The sequence below is a fragment of the Hibiscus syriacus genome, unplaced genomic scaffold (assembly GCF_006381635.1).
Source record: "Hibiscus syriacus cultivar Baekdansim isolate YM2019G1 unplaced genomic scaffold, ASM638163v2 tig00117017_pilon, whole genome shotgun sequence".
Lineage (NCBI taxonomy): Eukaryota > Viridiplantae > Streptophyta > Magnoliopsida > Malvales > Malvaceae > Hibiscus > Hibiscus syriacus.
The window spans coordinates 3,027,816-3,045,185 of NW_024063526.1; positions in this window are offsets into that span (position 1 = coordinate 3,027,816).

Consider the following 17,370-nt stretch of genomic DNA (forward strand, 5'->3'; position numbering starts at 1 on the left):
GATTGATAGGTATGTTGGGCATACTAAAGATAGTATATCATGCTAACTTATGGAAGATTGGTTCGCCCAGACAGGTTAATATTGTACTTGATAAGATTTATACAATTTCATTCGTATTTTGATAAATTGTGATATGCTTATTGTTTAAGTTTAATGTATTTTTTATTTCTATGCCTCACTAAGTAAATACTTAGCGTGTGTTAATTTCATGCGTAGGTAAAAGCAAAGATTAGCCAACTAAGGAGTGCAGCCGACATCATTAATCTAAGGTTGACTGATCACTAACTGTAGGACATTTATGTCTCTTTTGATAACTAGATGGCATGTATATGAATTTAAGAAAAATACTCTATGATGTAGTTAAATGATCAGTTTGTAATAGGTTACAATGAATGTTTTATCTTATATTAAAATGTTGTCTTTGTTTTTCAAACAAAGTTTTATGAGTGCTACAAATAAGAAAATGTTTTTAAGTCATGTGATACTCGTGACTTGTATATATTAAAATGTTGTCTTTGTTTTTCAAACAAAGTTTTATGAGTGCTACAAATAAGAAAATGTTTTTAAGTCATGTGATACTCGTGACTTGTATACGAGAACATATACGGGAAATGGGTGTTACATTTATTCGTATCAGAGCTACAGGTTTAGTCGATTCTCGATCGAAACCGGGTTTATTTGAAACAAGAAGAAAGAAATACATGCCATTAAGACTGTCAAGGTTACTAATATGGTGTCATTAGAGTGTTATTGATTACGCTCCTTACTAACTTTAGTGTTATTATTATGTATGTCCAAGAATATTTCAGAATCTTTGAACTCACGAAGAGTGGCCGATCGAGAAAATAGAGAATGATCGGGTAACGAAAGTTATGAGGAGAATAGTGAGCATCTGATTCCATCCGAGAACGCTAGTGCGCCTACACATCAGGCAATGTCAGTGCCTGAGTTTGGAACTTTTATGCAAGCTCTCGATGCCATCCTGACATGATTCTAACCTCCTATGCCTATCCTTGCTTCTTTAGTACCGAGGATGTTGATAACAAAAAAATTGAAGAGTTTAGGAGCTCTTGAGTTTCGGGGATAAAAGGATAAAGGTCCTATAGAGGCTGACTTGTGGCTGAATAATGTTATGGTGATGCTTGAAAGTCTTCACTGCTCAGATTTGGAAAAGTTTGGTGGAGATGTATCATTACTAAGGGGGTCAGCTCGAGTATGGTGGTCAAATACTACGATGTATGCACCACCACAACAAGTGACATGGTAGTTCTTCATGGAGGAATTCAAGAACAAGTATGTTGGTGAGCAAATTAGACGGGTGATGCTGTTGAAGTTCCTTAATTTGAAATAAGGTGATCGAGCCTTACATGAGTACGAGGTTGAATACAACAAGTTCAGACGTTTTTCTACTGAGGTGGTTCCCCACGACAAGGCTCGATGTGACTGGTTCGTTGAAGGTTACAGGCCAAAGTTGAAGGAGATGATGTTGGCTTTGAACTTGCTTAGCTTGCAAGAAATCATAAACTGAGCCAAGGCTATTGAAAGAGCTCAAGAGGAGACTCTAGCAGCTGAGCAGAGTATACAGTCGGGGAAAAGAGTTGGAACACCTTCAACTCTTCATCATGCTAAGAGAGGAAAAGGCTCGAGTTCCCGATATACTGATAGAGAATGTTTAGCTGAAGTTTCGCAAAAAACTAAACAATATCAGTCTTTTGTTCCTAGCTCGGTTAGAGCAATTGGAGAGAGTGCTCCATGTAAAACATGTGGCAAATTTCACCATGGAGTATGCATAATTCTAAGTGGAGCTTGTTTCCAGTGTGGTGAGACTGGCCACTTTACTCGAAACTGTCCTAAGAAATCCGGGGATAATTCAGTGCAATCTGAAAGATCGGTGGCAGCTTCTAATAGAAGCAAAGGAAGGGGTAGATCCAGAGGATAAAATGAATCAATGTCGTGACAAGAGACTCGGGGAGTCACCATAATTTACAATATTAAGTCCAACGAGGATCGAGATGGCGAGGATATCATAACAGGTACATTTCATCTTTTTGATGAGCCTGATTTATTTTTGTTAACCCTGGTTCTACACACTCATACATTAGTACGAAGTTGGTTAAAGCTAGAGGAATTCCTTTATAACCAATCTTTAGTGAAATGATAGCGGTAAATCCTATGGGTCACAGTGCGAGGGTAGCTAGGGTATGTAGAAAATGCCCGATAAAGATTCAAGGGATTGTGTTTCCTACAAACTTAATAGATTTGCCTTTCGATGAGTTTGAAATCATTTTGGGTATGGATTAGTTGTCTCCACATCATGGATGGGTCGATTTTCGCAAGAAGTGATTATTTTTGAAAGATGTAGAAGGCTCAGAAGTTGAAGTCATCGGTGAAAAAGTGAAATCACCATCTAATGTGATTTCATCCATGACTACAAGGAAAATGATGTCAAAAGGGTGTATAGCTTTCCTAGCTAATATGATAGACACTCGAGTATTGGAAGCAAGATTAAATGATATTCCACCAGTTAACGAGTTTATATAGGTTATTCCGAAAGAATTATCGAGTTTACCTCCAGATCGTGAAGTAGAATTCAAGATTGAGGTTTACCCGGGTACCGAACTTGTTTTTGTGGCTCCGTATTGAATGGCTCCAACGAAGTTAAGAGAATTAAAAGCAAAATTGCAAGAGCTACTCGATAAAGTATTTATGAGACCATTGTTTTCTTCTTGGAGAGCACCTGTGCTGTTTGTGAAAAAGAATGATGGGTTTATGTAGTTATGCATCGACTACCGTCAGTTAAATAAAGTAACGATAAAGAATAAGTATCTACTTTCGAGAATTGATGATATATTCGATCAATTGAAAGGTACAGTAGTGTTCTCTAAGATAAACATGAGTCTGGGATACTATCAATTAAAGATAAAGTAGGAGGATATATCAAAGATAGTTTTTCGGACTCGGTACGGACACTACGAATTTGTGGTGATGCCATTTGGATTGACTAATGCTCCTCCAGCATTTATGAACTTGATGAACTGAGTATTCCAACCTTACTTTGATCAATTTTTGGTGGTATTTATAGATGATATTTTGGTATATTCCAAGTCAAGAGAGGAACATGATATTCATCTTCGAGTGGTTCTTCATATACTACGAGAAAAGAAGTTGTTTGCCAAATTGTCAAAGTGCAAATTTTGGTTAGCTGAGATTGTTTTCCTTACTCATATATTCTCCACAGAAGGCATAAGAGTGTATCCCAAAAAGATTCAAGCTATAGTGGATTGGCAACCCCCAAAGAATGTTTCTGAAGTTCAGAGTTTCTTGGGGCTTGTTGGTTATTATAGACTGTTCACGAAGAACTTCTCAATGTTAGCTTCGCTGCTAACTAAGTTGTTACGGAAGGATGTGCCTTTTGTTTGGTCAGAAAATGCCAAGAAAGTTTTGAAAGGCTAAAAGGAATTGTAACAGAAGCCCCAGTGCTTGTACAACCTGAGTCGGGTAAAGACTATATAGTGTTTAGTGATGCATCTCATAATAGGTTGGGTTGTGTGCTTATGAAAAATGGAAAAGTCGTGGCTTATGCCTCAAGACAGTTGAAAACTCATAAGAGAATTGCCCGACACATGACTTAGAATTGGCAGCAGTCGTGTTTACTTTGAAAATTTGGCATCCTTATCTGTACGGTGAGTGGTGCCATATTTATACGGATCACACGAGTCTAAAGTACTTGTTGAATTAGAAAGAACTAAACTTGAGACAGAGAAGATGGATAGAGCTTTTAAAAGATTATGATTTGATTATTGATTATCATCTCAGAAAGGTTAATGTGGTAGCGGATGCACTTAGCCCGAAAGACTTTTGCCTCTCTACGGTCCATGGATGCGCGTATGTCCTTAAAAGAAGATGGTGCCTTGATTGCTAAACTTAAGTTGAAGTCGATGCTTCTAGATCGGGTAAAATAGTTGCAAGATCAATATGATAAATGCTTCGCGAGAATGGCGCAATTAGAAATATAAGAGGTCAAAGATTTTGAATTAAGGGTTGATGGATGTTTATATTATCATGGAAGACTTTACATTCCCGATAATGATGAACGGGAGATAGATGTTCTTTCAGAGGCACTATAGTCCTTTGACGATGCATCCAGGTGGGAATAAGATGTATCAGGATTTAAAGAGTCATTATTGGTGGCCTGGTATGAAAAGAGTTGTATCAGAGTTTGTTACAAGATGTTTGACATGTCAGCAAGTGAAATCTGAACACCAAGTGTCATCTGGATTGCTACAACTGATATACATTCCTGAATGGAAGTGGTAACAAGTTACAATGGATTTTGTCTCAGAGCTACCTTTGTCACCAAGTGAAAAGGACTCGATATAGGTGGTTGTAGACAGATTAACTAAGATAGCTCACTTCATTCCCATTCGGGTATATTACTCGATGGGTAAATATACAAAATTATATGTAATGTAGATAGTTAGGCTGCATGGAGTGCCTATGTCGATAGTGTCTGATAGATACCCAAGGTTTACTTCAAGATTATGGAAGTCTTTACATGAGGCATTAGGTACTCGATTGAATTTCAGTACAACTTTTCATCCGCAGACAGAAGGGAAGTCAGAACGAACTATTCAGATATTAGAGGATATGCTAAGGGTATATGTGATTGAATTTATAGGGTCATGGGAAAGGTATATTCCTTTATCGGAATTTGCTTATAACAATAGTTTCCAATCGAGTATTAAGATGGCCCCGTATAAAGCTTTGTATGGGAGGAAGTGTCGAACACCATTAAATTTGTTTGAACTTAAAGATTGAGACCTAGTTGGCCCAGATTTGATGAAAGAAATAGAGGAGAAAGTAAAAATTATCCAGGATAATCTAAAGATAGCCTCCGATCGACAGAAATCTTATGCTTATTTGAAATGAAAAGAAATTGAGTTTCAAGTAGGATATAAGGTATTACTGAAAGTGTCACCTTGGAAGAAAGTATTACGATTTGGGCAAAAAAGAAAAACTGAGTCCGAGATTCATTGGACCTTATGAGATTTTAAAAATGGTCGGGTCAGTAGCATATTTGATAACTCCATAAAAAGACTTTATTTCTAGTCTTTTTACTTAAGATATTGCTCGTCTAAACAATGTTGTCATAGTTTATTAAGTTGTATTTAGTTGCATTTAGGTTATAATTGCATGTGGTGGATAAGTTTTGCATAGGAAATATTTATTTGGTTTGATTGATGTTACTGAGGATAAAGGGCTTTTGTGGATTGTGTGTGTAGCAATTTACTTAGGAGGAACATTTCAGTCGTGACAATATATTTCGCAAGGGCCAGTGGCACACATAAGACAAAGACACTGAGGAACAGACCTATCTTGCCAAGGCAAGATTTATCTTGCAAGGCTAAAGTGGTTCTAATGAATTGTTTATGTCACCTTCGAACTGTACGACTGACCTCATGTGTAATCAAACCACCAAGATTCTGACAATATCCAACCACTTTTCCATCTATAGCTTGGACAAGTTAACATGGGTATTTAGGTAATATTTAATTATGCAAAACCCTAGGAAAATACCCTTAATAAATACCTAATCATAGCTGCCAAAAAGAGAGGCAAGGAAGAAGAAAACTTACTTGAGGCGTGGAGTAAGCAACTGCAGTACCTTACCTTCCACCGTTCTCCAACCTAACGTTCTTGGTGTCCTCCATAACCAGGCTATAGCAGAGTGGTGCTTAGGCCTCGAGAGAGGCTGCCGCCAGAGAATGTGAGGTACTGGTCAGAGCTGTCATGGCAGTGCCCCTTGTTTGGGAGTCGTTCTTCCTTTGTTCTTGATTTCTTTTATTTGTTCTGGGGTTTGTATTTTCTTTACTTGGTGTTGGTTTTTGTTTTGCCGAGATAATTATTTTATGGTTTATGAATGACGCATTATGATTTTGCTTATGTCTATTTTGTTCATTGCTTTAATATTTGCCTTAACACTATAAGAGCTTTTGAGAGATTATCGGGTGCCTAGGTGAAACATTTGTGGACAATGTAAGAGATTTCGAGAGATTGTCATTTTTCTAGAAATTGATTATTAGATTTGATAGAATTAAGACAAATCTACGTGAACAATGGAATAGATCTGGGATGGTGATGTACTAACCTGCCTACCTTAGAGATAAGGAGAGGGTTTCAATCGACTAAAAGGGATAGACGGTTGAGTAGGATAGACAATGATTATACTTCACGCTGAGGGGTATTGCTACAACAACAGTCTGACAAACCAAGGGTTGTAGTTAACGCTGAGTAGTATTGTCAAAGCAGTCGTCTTAGAATACTCAGTAATCATGTCGGGCAGCCTAAGCATATCATAACAAATCCTTCCAGACTTAGAATAATTTCTTATCATAGCAAAAGACTAACCTGAGTGCTCTGTGAAAAGTCTGAATATGTGAGGTTATTTAGATTATATTTGAATAAACGCTTTTCTTTGCCTTGTTTATTTTTAATTGTTACTTTTGCATTTTTACTTTGCCTCAACCAAACTTTTCTACAACCATACTTCATAATATTCTCTTGGTTTAGTAATGCTTTAACACCTGTTTGTATAATCCATTGCTAATTGTTTTTCTAATTTGAAAAGAATTTAGGAAGCAGCTTGTGACATCTAGTTCTAGTTTAGGTGAAACATCAAAATCCCTACCAATCCCTAAGGAGACGATAACTCACTTACCCTTTATTACTTGATTCGACTGTATATACTTGCATATATTTTCTTGCCTTAGCGTATACATTTACAAGCGATCAAGTTTTTGGCGTCGTTGTCGGGGATTGGCAAATGACAAAATTTTTGAAAATTTTGCCATAACAATTTCTTATTTCTTGTCACATTTTACTGAGTTAGCTTAACTTGTTTAATTTTTTTATTTTTCTTTAAGGTTTTTATCGTTGCATGAACCTGAGATCTACTAATAAACCACTAGAACCATTTGACCCTGAAATTGAACAGTCGTTCAGACAAAGGCGACGTAACCAACAAGCCACAGAGTATGTGAACCGACTATAGTATCAAGGCAACAACAATATAAGAGATCAGGCAGATCCTGAGGTAGCAGCAAATAATTTTCCTAGATAAGTTACAAGACCACAAGTAATACGATACCACTTGAACCCAATTATTGATGATCTCAATCTAGGCATCGTGGCACCTGAAATACAAGCAACTCATTTTGAACTTAAACCTGTGACGTTTAATATGCTAAACTCAATTTAGTGGCTCGTCTAATGAAGATGCTAGACAACATGTTCGAGCCTTTCTCGAAGTGTGCAATTTATTCAGGCAACAAGGAGTGCATGAAGATGTGGTGAAACTTAAACTTTTCCCTTATTCCTTACGCGACCGAGTGAGAGCTTGGCTCAGTGGAGTCTCTTCGGGATCAATGGAATCTTGGGCAGATTTATGTAAAAGTTTCCTACTTCGATATAATCCACCCAATATGAACACACAGCTACACAATGACATTGCAAGTTTTAGCCAAGGCGACGATAAATCCATGTACGAATGTTGGGACAGATACAAAAGTCTGCTTCGCAAGTTTGTAAACCACGGATTTCAAGACTGGACTCAAGTCATGATGTTTTATAATGGATTCAATGAACCTACTCGAATGATGTTGGATGCCTCAGTGAATGGCACTTTGCTTGATAAATCACTCGAGGAAGCCTTTGATATCCTCAACAGGATAGCAAATAATGACTATCAATTCCCGACTACAAGGCTAGGAACTGGTAGAAAAGTATCTTGAGCATATGAAATTAAGGGTAAGGATTCGTTTCTGCTAATTTTTCCTCCACAACTAATATGTTGAAAAATTTCCAGCGTCTTAAAAAAGTGAGAGAAGTCAAGGCAACTAGTGTTGCATGCCTTTTCTATTACGGCAACCATCATGAGAGTGAATGTCCATAAAACCAGAAGTTCATCAATTTTGTGGGCAACTATAACCGAAGCAATAACAATCCCTACTCAAATACATACAATCATGGATGGAGACAACATCCAAATTTTTAATGGGTAGTAAAGGGACCAACAACAATAATCAGGCAGACAATTATAATATGTCACAGTAGAGTAATTCAGAATATCAAAATTTTCAGCATCAGCAGATGCCCTGGAAACATACTAAAGGTACAACTTTATCCTCTAATATAAACTCTAATTATAACTCTTTGGAAGCTTCACTACAGGAATTTATGGCCTAAACAAAAGATTTCATGGCTTCAACAAAGACTTTGATGCATGAACACTCCTCAACAATTAAAAACCAAGGTAATTTGTTACAAAGTCAAGCGACTATTTTGCAAAGCCATAGTTCATCGTTAAGAGCATTGGAAAACCAAATGGGTCAAATCACTACAGTATTACCTTCTAACCCATAAAGAAGTCTCCCTATTGATACTAAGGTAATTAAACATCATGGAAAGGAGCAGTGCAGTGTACTTACATTGAGGAGTGGCACCCAGATTAATCAGAATGACAAGTTTGGGAGAAATAATCGAAAAATTCTAGCCAAGGCACTACACAGCCTGGGGATCAAGATGAAATAGTTGAAGTAGAGGGATTTCCTGAGGAGAAGGGAAAGGATAGAGGTTTAAGAGTTCATCAAGCAGATAGTGGGAAATTTATTGCCAAGGCAAAAGTCTCATTACCATCTATTGCAGATGAAGTCAGACCTCCACCACCCTTTCCTCAACTATTAAAGTAACATAATGATGAGATTCAGTTCAAGAAATTTGTTGATGTTCTAAATCAGTTGTATATTAATGTGCCTTTTCTTGAAGACATCGAGCAAATGCCTTCCTAAGCTAAATTTCTAAAAGACATTGTCACGAAAAAGAGGAAGGTAGAAAATATTGCAGTGGCAAAAGAATTCTGCTCTGCAGTAAGAAAACTCCCATCAAAGCAAAAAGATCTTGGCAGTTTCGTGATACCATGTTCTATTGGTGACAACTTTGTAGGACGAGCTCTTGTTAACCTAGGTTCAAGCATAAATTTGATGTCCAAGTCCATATTTCTAAAAATAGAAATGTGTAACCCCTGCCCAACCACAGTTATCTTACAATTAGCTGGCCAGTCTTATGTTCGTTCTGAGGGCAGAATTGAATATGTCATTGTAAAAGTGGACAAATTTTTGTTTCTAGTGACTTCCTCATATTAGACTGTTAGGCTGATGAAAATGCACCCATCATTTTTGGCGACCCTTCTTGGCCACTGGACAAATCTTAATAGATTACGAGAAAGGAGAGTTCACGATGCGGGTAGGATATCAAAGCGTCACAACCAACATCTTCAACTCCATAAAGTATGTTGATGATTCAGAAGAATGCCAATGCATTAGAGACACAGAATTAATGGAGGAAGAGGGAGCATAAAATCTTGACTAAGGAAAATTTTTACATATAGATGAGTATGACACTCTATGCCAAGACCAAATTTTTCTGATGCATGAACACGAAAAATTTGGCCTGGGCAAAATATTGTTAAAAGAAGATTGTAACAACTTTTTACTCGGCAACAATTTTTTGAATAAAGCAAATGATAGATTTCCTAATAATGAAACCAAAGCGGGTTATAAAGATAAATTAGAAAAACAGTCTAGCTTCCTTCAAGCTAGACCGGGTATGAAATTTTAACCCTTGGATTTCAATGAATTTATTCCCCCAAAATATCATTACAACATGCACCCATATTGGAACTTAAAACTTTAGCTTCACATTTGAAATATGTTTATATAGGTAGTAATGAGACTTTACTGGTGATAATTTCTGCTAGTATAACCTCCTAACAAGAGAACTGTTTGTTAAATGTTTTGTCACAACACAAAAAAACTCTCAAGTGGACCATGGCAGATTTAAACGGAATCAATCCTATCATATTCATGCACAAGATCAACTTAGAAGATAGTCATAGCAATTCTGTGGAACCACAAAGAAGACTTAATCCGATCAGGAAGAAAGTAGTAATGAAGGAAATCATAAAATAACTGGATGATGGAGTAAATTATCCAATATTCGATAGCTCATTGGTCATTTCGGTGAAGTGCGTACCAAACAAGGGTGGTGTGACCGTGGTTAAGAATGAAAATGATGAGTTGTTAAGTACTAGAACAGTCACGGGCATGCGAATATGTATGGATTATAGGAAGCTAAATAAAATGACAAAGAAATATCACTTTCCCCTCCATTGCATTGATTAAATGCTTGATAGGTTAGCATGAAAAGCATTTTACTACTTCTTTGATGGATATTTTGGATATAATCAGATAGCCATAGCACCAGAGGATCAAGAGAAGACTACTTTAACATGCCCTTATGGTACCTATGCGTTTAGAAGAATGTCGTTAGGACTATGAAATGCTTCAGCAACCTTTCAGAGGTGTATGATGGCCATTTTTTCAGATATGGTAGAAGATTGCATAAACATATTTATAGCCGACTTCTTTGTCTCGGGCGACAACTTCAACCGATGCCTCAACAACTTATCTAAAGTACTAAAGTGATGTGAAGAAGCCAACCTAGTGCTAAACTGGGAGAAATGTCATTTTATGGTAACCGAAGGAATTGTGTTAGGACACAAGATTTCTTGTCAATGCATTGAAGTAGATAGAGCCAAGGTGGAAGTAATCGTGAATCTACCTCCACCCACTAATATAAAAGGAGTATGTAGTTTCCTTGGACATGCAGGATTTTATATGCGGTTCATAAAGGATTTTCTCAAATCTCAAAGCCTTTGTGTCTTTTGCTTAAACAAAATCAACAGTTTGTGTTTAATGATGACTGTTTAAATGCTTTTATAGATTTAAAGAAAAACTCCTCGGTGCCAATTGTTTTCCCCCAGAGTGGAACGTACCTTTCGAGCTCATGTTTGATGCTAGTGACTATGCAGTGGGGCAATGCTAGGACAACAAAAAAGTAAACTTTTCATGTTTTTTACTATGCTAGTCGTACCCTTAACGATGAATAAAAGGAGTATGTAGTTTCCTTGGACATGCAGGATTTTATATGCGGTTCATAAAGGATTTTCTCAAATCTCAAAGCCTTTGTGTCTTTTGCTTAAACAAAATCAACAGTTTGTGTTTAATGATGACTGTTTAAATGCTTTTATAGATTTAAAGAAAAAACTTCCTCGGTGCCAATTGTTATTCCCCCAGAGTGGAACGTACCTTTCGAGCTCATGTTTGATGCTAGTGACTATGCAGTTGGGGCAATGCTAGGACAACAAAAAAGTAAACTCTTTCATGTTATTTACTATGCTAGTCGTACCCTTAACGATGAATAGATGAACTATACCACAACTGAAAAAGAACTTCTTGCCGTAGTATTTACTTTTGATAAGTTTAGTCCATATCTCATAGGAACTAAAATTATTGTGCAAACTGATCACTCTGCCATTAAATATTTAATCAATAAAAAAGATGCAAACCCTAGGCTCATCATATGGATATTATTACTACAAGAGTTTGATTTAGAGATAAATGATAAAAATGGTACGGAAAACCAAGTAGCTTATCACTTGTCTAGGCTAGAAAAAAAATCATTCGTCATGACATGAAAGACATCCAGGAGGATTTCCCTGATGAGAAAATGTTATTTTTCACGGATGTGCCATGGTACGCTGACATAGTCAACTTTCTTGTTAGTGGTATTATTCCTCCATATTTATCTAGCCAGGGCAGAAAAAAATTCAGACATGATGTGTGACACTATTACTGGGATGAACCATTCCTATTCAAGCAATGAAAAGACCAAATAATCAAGAGATGTGTCCCAGAAGAAGAATAGAAAGAAATTCTACTTCACTGCCACTCATCCCCGTACGGAGGACATTTTGGTGAAAGAGGACAGCAACGAAAGTTCTTCAATCCAGTTTTTATTGGCCCACCTTGTTCAAAGATGTACAATAATTCTACAAGTCATGTGATAGATTCCAGTGCACGGGGAACATATCGAAAAGACATGAAATGCCATGGCAAAACATTTTGGAGGTCGAACTTTTCAATATGTGAGGGATAGACTTTATGGGACCCTTCCCCTAATCCTTTTATGACCTATACATTCTCTTAGCAGTGGACTATGTGTCCAAGTGGGTAGAAGCCATTTCAACACCTAAGAATGACTCTAAGACCGTACTGAAATTCTTGCACACGAACATATTTGCGCGTTTTGGACACCACGAGCTATTATCAGCGATGAAGGCACACACTTTGACAACAAGTTAAGGCGCTAAAAAGATACGCGGTGCGTCATCGAATTGCCATGGCATACCATCCTCAGACCAATTGGAAGGCTAAAGTTTCTATCCAGGAAATCAAACAGATCCTTGAGAAAGTGGTTAACCCAAACCGCAAAGACTAGCCAAAGTTAGATAAAGCATTATGGGCCTATCGCACAGCATTCAAGACACCACTAGGAATGTCCCCATTCAAACTAGTCTACGAAAAAGAATGCAATTTACCTGTGGAACTTGAACATAAAACATATTGGGCCATCATGAAATTGAACATGGATGCCCAGCTTGCAGGAGAAAGAAGATTTTTGGAACTGAATGAAATAGATGAGTTTAGAGCTCACGCTTACGAAAATGCCCGCCTATACAAAGAAAAAATGAAACGATGGCATGATAGAAACTTTTTGCCAAGCTAATTTTATCCTGGACAACAAATGTTGCTCTATAATTCACGACACAAATTGTTTCCAAGCAAGTTAAAATCTAGATGGTCAGGACCATTCATCGTACACCAAGTCCATAACAACGGAGCAATAGAAATCAAGAACCGAGATGATGGATCCATCTTTAAGTTGAATGGTCAGAGACTGAAAGAATACAATGGAGCACCAGTCATGCGCGATTAACTGATATCGATAACACATGATTCCCAATAGTTTTCTTTTCTTTCCTAAACAATTTTTGGTTGCTTAGGCAACCAAAAATTTGAATTCTATACATAAATAAACTAAGTTATTTTATTATGTACAAGTTATTTAGTTTTATTTTTTTTTCTTTGTGGCATGCAAGGTACACGTGGCAGTATGGGGTTGAAGCTCATGCATGGGAAGAAGAAAAACCCTAATTTAAGTGGTTTTAGTGGCAATTATGAAAATGGAAAGATATATTTTCCTTACTTTATGTCAAATAAAAATATATTGTCATTAATAACATATCTTTTTCCCTTTTCATTTTTATCGTTTTCCCCCCAATAAACCACCCATTACATTCTCTAAAAAACCAACCATCACTCCTTCCTCATCGTTCCCATATTTTCTCTTCCTTCAACCTTTTCACTTAACTCTTTTCGCAACACTGCCGCCATGATACACCTTGTACCAACAAAAGCCGAAGCAAGGTTCAAAAACCTATAAAAGATGCAAGTCCTTGGAGGATGTCTTTGTTTTTCCAGTAAAAAGTGATGAACCATTCAGACCAGAGGTAATGGACGGAGTAAGAAAACATAAGTGGGAGAAATTTCCTAGGCATCCTAAGGCGGTGGCACCGGCGATGGTTCGAAAATTTTATACCCATCTAGGAGACCCATCTCAACATAATATCAATGTGAGAGGGAAATTCATCTGGTTTTCTCCATCATCCCTCAACCGCTATTTTAAGCTCGATAAGGTAGAGGATCAACACATGGAATTCCTGACCGAGGTAGATCAATAAATATATGATGGAGTTCTGGAAGACCGTTGTTTCGGATGGGCCAAGTTTGAAGGAAATGCGCCAACGCGTAAGCGGGTAGATCGCTGAGCCCTTAAGCCGGTTGTAAAGTTGTGGAATCACTTCTTAAAGGGCAAGCTGATGCCAACCTCCCAAAACACAACTGTATTACTGAGGAGGTTGATGATGCTATACTCGATTATTTATGGGCAAGCAATCAATGTGGGAGAGATCATCTTCGAGCAAATTCATGATTGTGCAAAGAGGAACTGAGGTAACCTTCTTTTTCCTAACCTGATAACTGCTCTGTGCAGCAAGAAAAAAGTCCCCTAGGAACCGTTCGAGGACTTTATCAAGTCAAATGAAGGAATAACAAAAAAAGAAGGTGTAAGAACTCATGAGCTTTGATGATAATGCTCCACATGAAGGCCTGGAGAGATGACCCAAATCAGTTGACGCGACTAGAATGGCAGTCGTGTTCACATCTATGAGAGAGATACGCGAGAGGATCGAGCACCTAGAAAGTCACATGCAGACTTTCTTTGGCTATGTCAAGGCAAGCGATGCACAGCTCAATGCCTTCTTTAAGAAGTTGCTTCCATTTACCAATGAAGATATGACGCCCTTTCCTATTGAAATTCTGAAACACACACAGCATGAGACAGTACATCTCATACCTCGGTGCAAAATGTTCCCTCGAGTTCCCCATAAATGTCTCTCTGCTTATTATTCATGTCTCGCCTTTACATGAAGAAGGTCATGGCGAGATAGACGAATCTTTGAGCTCCTCCTTCTCGTCCTCCAAGAACACCCAAAAAATTTTACCTGAATTTTTTACAGATGATGATTTCATTCTTGTCCCCGAGCAGCCCCACAACGAACAAGCATCTAAACATTCCTCGGATTACCACACAACACCAGTTCCCGATCCTGATCAAAGCTAATCTCAAGCAACACCTGCACAACCCACCCACACTAAGGAAAACCAATCACCAGCAAGTGCCCCGAGCACGAGGTGTCACATTAAGCGAACAGTAGGACGTATCCTCCAGCCATCTCCCTCTCTAATTTTATCAAAATATATAGGATCTGAGAGTCCTCCTCCTCCAAATCGGTGTAGAACACACGCGTCCAGTCAAGCCGCCCCACCATAGTAAGTTAACATTTTTCCCTTATACATTTGCATTTATATTAATTAAGTTTGTTTTATTTTTCATGCATTGAGGACAATGCATCCCTTAAGTTTGAGGGAGGTGTTACGTCTCACACTTAGTTAATAGCATTTGATGATAATTGGTTGAAAATTTTGGTTGGCATGGCATGAGTATGTTGAGACTATTGTTTGGAATAAATTAAGGATTCCCAATGATTAAAGCATAAATTTATTGCCTATGCCAGAATTATTCTACAAGATTGTCCAAAGGATAGAACCGACCTTAGGCTTGATTGAATGAAACTTGTCACAGGATGACTCTACCTGACTAGCTCGGGGGTGGAAGGTATGCTCCATTTCACTTAGAGAGTGGAAGGGTAGGTGTGATGAGCTGACTCCCCATTCCAAAAAAGTGAATAAATAAAAGTGGAAACTGTGCTTGAAAATAATTTGACGCCTTGGCAAAATAGAAGTACCTACTTGAGGTTTTCTAATTACGTTAATGCGTAGACTGATTACAATCACGTATACACTAGCAAAGAATCCTGACTCAATAATATACTTGAATTATATGATAGTCTAGCATGTTGAGGCTAAACTTTTTGCTAAGGGTTGAAATTTTAAAACCACATGATTGTCTTAATGTCACTTTGCCATGACAATTTTAATTTTTCTACTAATCATTATCCATTGCTTGAGGACAAGTAATAACTTAAGTTTGGGGGTGTGATAACTCCATAAAAAGACTCTATTTGTAGTCTTTTTATTTAAGTTATTGCTTGTTTAAACAATGTTGTCATAGCATATTAAGTTGCATTTAGGTTATAATTGCATGTAGTGGATAAGTTTTGCATAGGCAAGTTTTATTTGGTTTGACTGATGTTGCTGAGGAGAAATGGCCTTTATAGATTGTATGTGTGCAGGAATTTACTTAGGAAGAGCATTTCAATCTTGACAATATATTTCACAAGGGCCAGTGGAACACAGAAGACAAAGACAATGAGGACCATATTTATCTTGCCAAGGCAAGATTTATCTTGCAAGTCTGAAGCGGTTTTGACGAATTGCTTCTGTCACCTGTCAGCTGTACGACTAACCTCACGTGCAATCAAGCCCCCAAGATTCTGAAAATATCCAACTGTCTTTCCATCTATAGCTTGGACAAGTTAACACGGGTATTTAGGGAATATTTAATTATGCAAAACCCTTGGAAAATTCCCTTAATAAATACCCAGTCACAACCACCAAAAAGGGAGGCAAGGAAGAAGAAAACTTACCTGAGGTGTGGAGTAAGCAGCTGCAGTACCTTACCTTCCACCGTTATCCAACCCAACGTTCTTTGTGTCCTCTAAAACCAGGCTATAGTAGAGTGGCGATCAGGCCTCGAGAGAGGCTGACCACCAGAGCAGACACGGTGCTGGTTAGAGTTGTCACGACAAAGCCCCCTATTTGGGAGTCATTCTTCCTTTGTTCTTAATTTCTTTAATTTGTTATGGGGTTTGTATTAAACGATGATACTCTTGGATGACTCTTTGACAAACACCATGAATGTTGGTTTTTATTTTGCTGAGACAATTATTTTATGGTTTATAAATGATGCATTATGATTTTGCTTATGTTTGTTTTGTCCATTGTTTTAATATTTTTCCTTGACACTGTAAAAGCTTTCGAGAGATTGCCTGGTGCCTAGGTGAAACACTTTTGGACATTGTAAGAGCTTTCGAGAGATTATCATTTTTCTATAAATTGATTCTTATATTCGAGAGAACTAAGATCTACGTGAACAACGGAATGGATCCATGATGGTGATGTTCTAACCTGCCTACCTTAGAGATAAGGAGAGAGTTTCAATCGACTAAAAGGGATAGATGCTTGAGTAGGATAGACAACGATTATAGTTCACGTTGAGGGGTATTGCTACAACAACATTCTGACAAACCAATGGTTGTAGTTAACGCTAAGTAGTATTGTCATAGCAACTTACAATACTCAATAATCATATCGGGCAGCCTAAGCATATCATAACAAATCCTTCCAGACTTGGAATAATTTCTTGTCATAGCAAAAGACTAACCTGAGTGCTATGTGAAAAGTCTGAATATGTGAGGTTATTTAGAATATATTTGAATCAACGCTTTTCTCTACCTTGTTTATTTTTAATTGTTACTTTTGCATATTTTCTTTTGCCTCGACCAAACTTTTCTACAACCATACTTCATAATATTCTCTTGTTTTAGTAACTCTTTAACACATTTTCGTATAATCTATTGCTAATTGTTTTTCTATTTTGACAATAATTCAGGAACTAGCTCGTGATACCTAGTTTTAGTTGAGGTGAAAAATCAAAATCCCTACAAATCCCTAAGGAGATGATAACTCGCTTACCCTTTATTACTTGATTTAACTGTGTACACTTGCACAGATTTGCTTACCTTAGCATATACATTTACAAGCAATCAATATCAGTTAGCTTTACCTCCAGATATGGACAAGATTCACAATGTTTTTCACGTGTCGATGC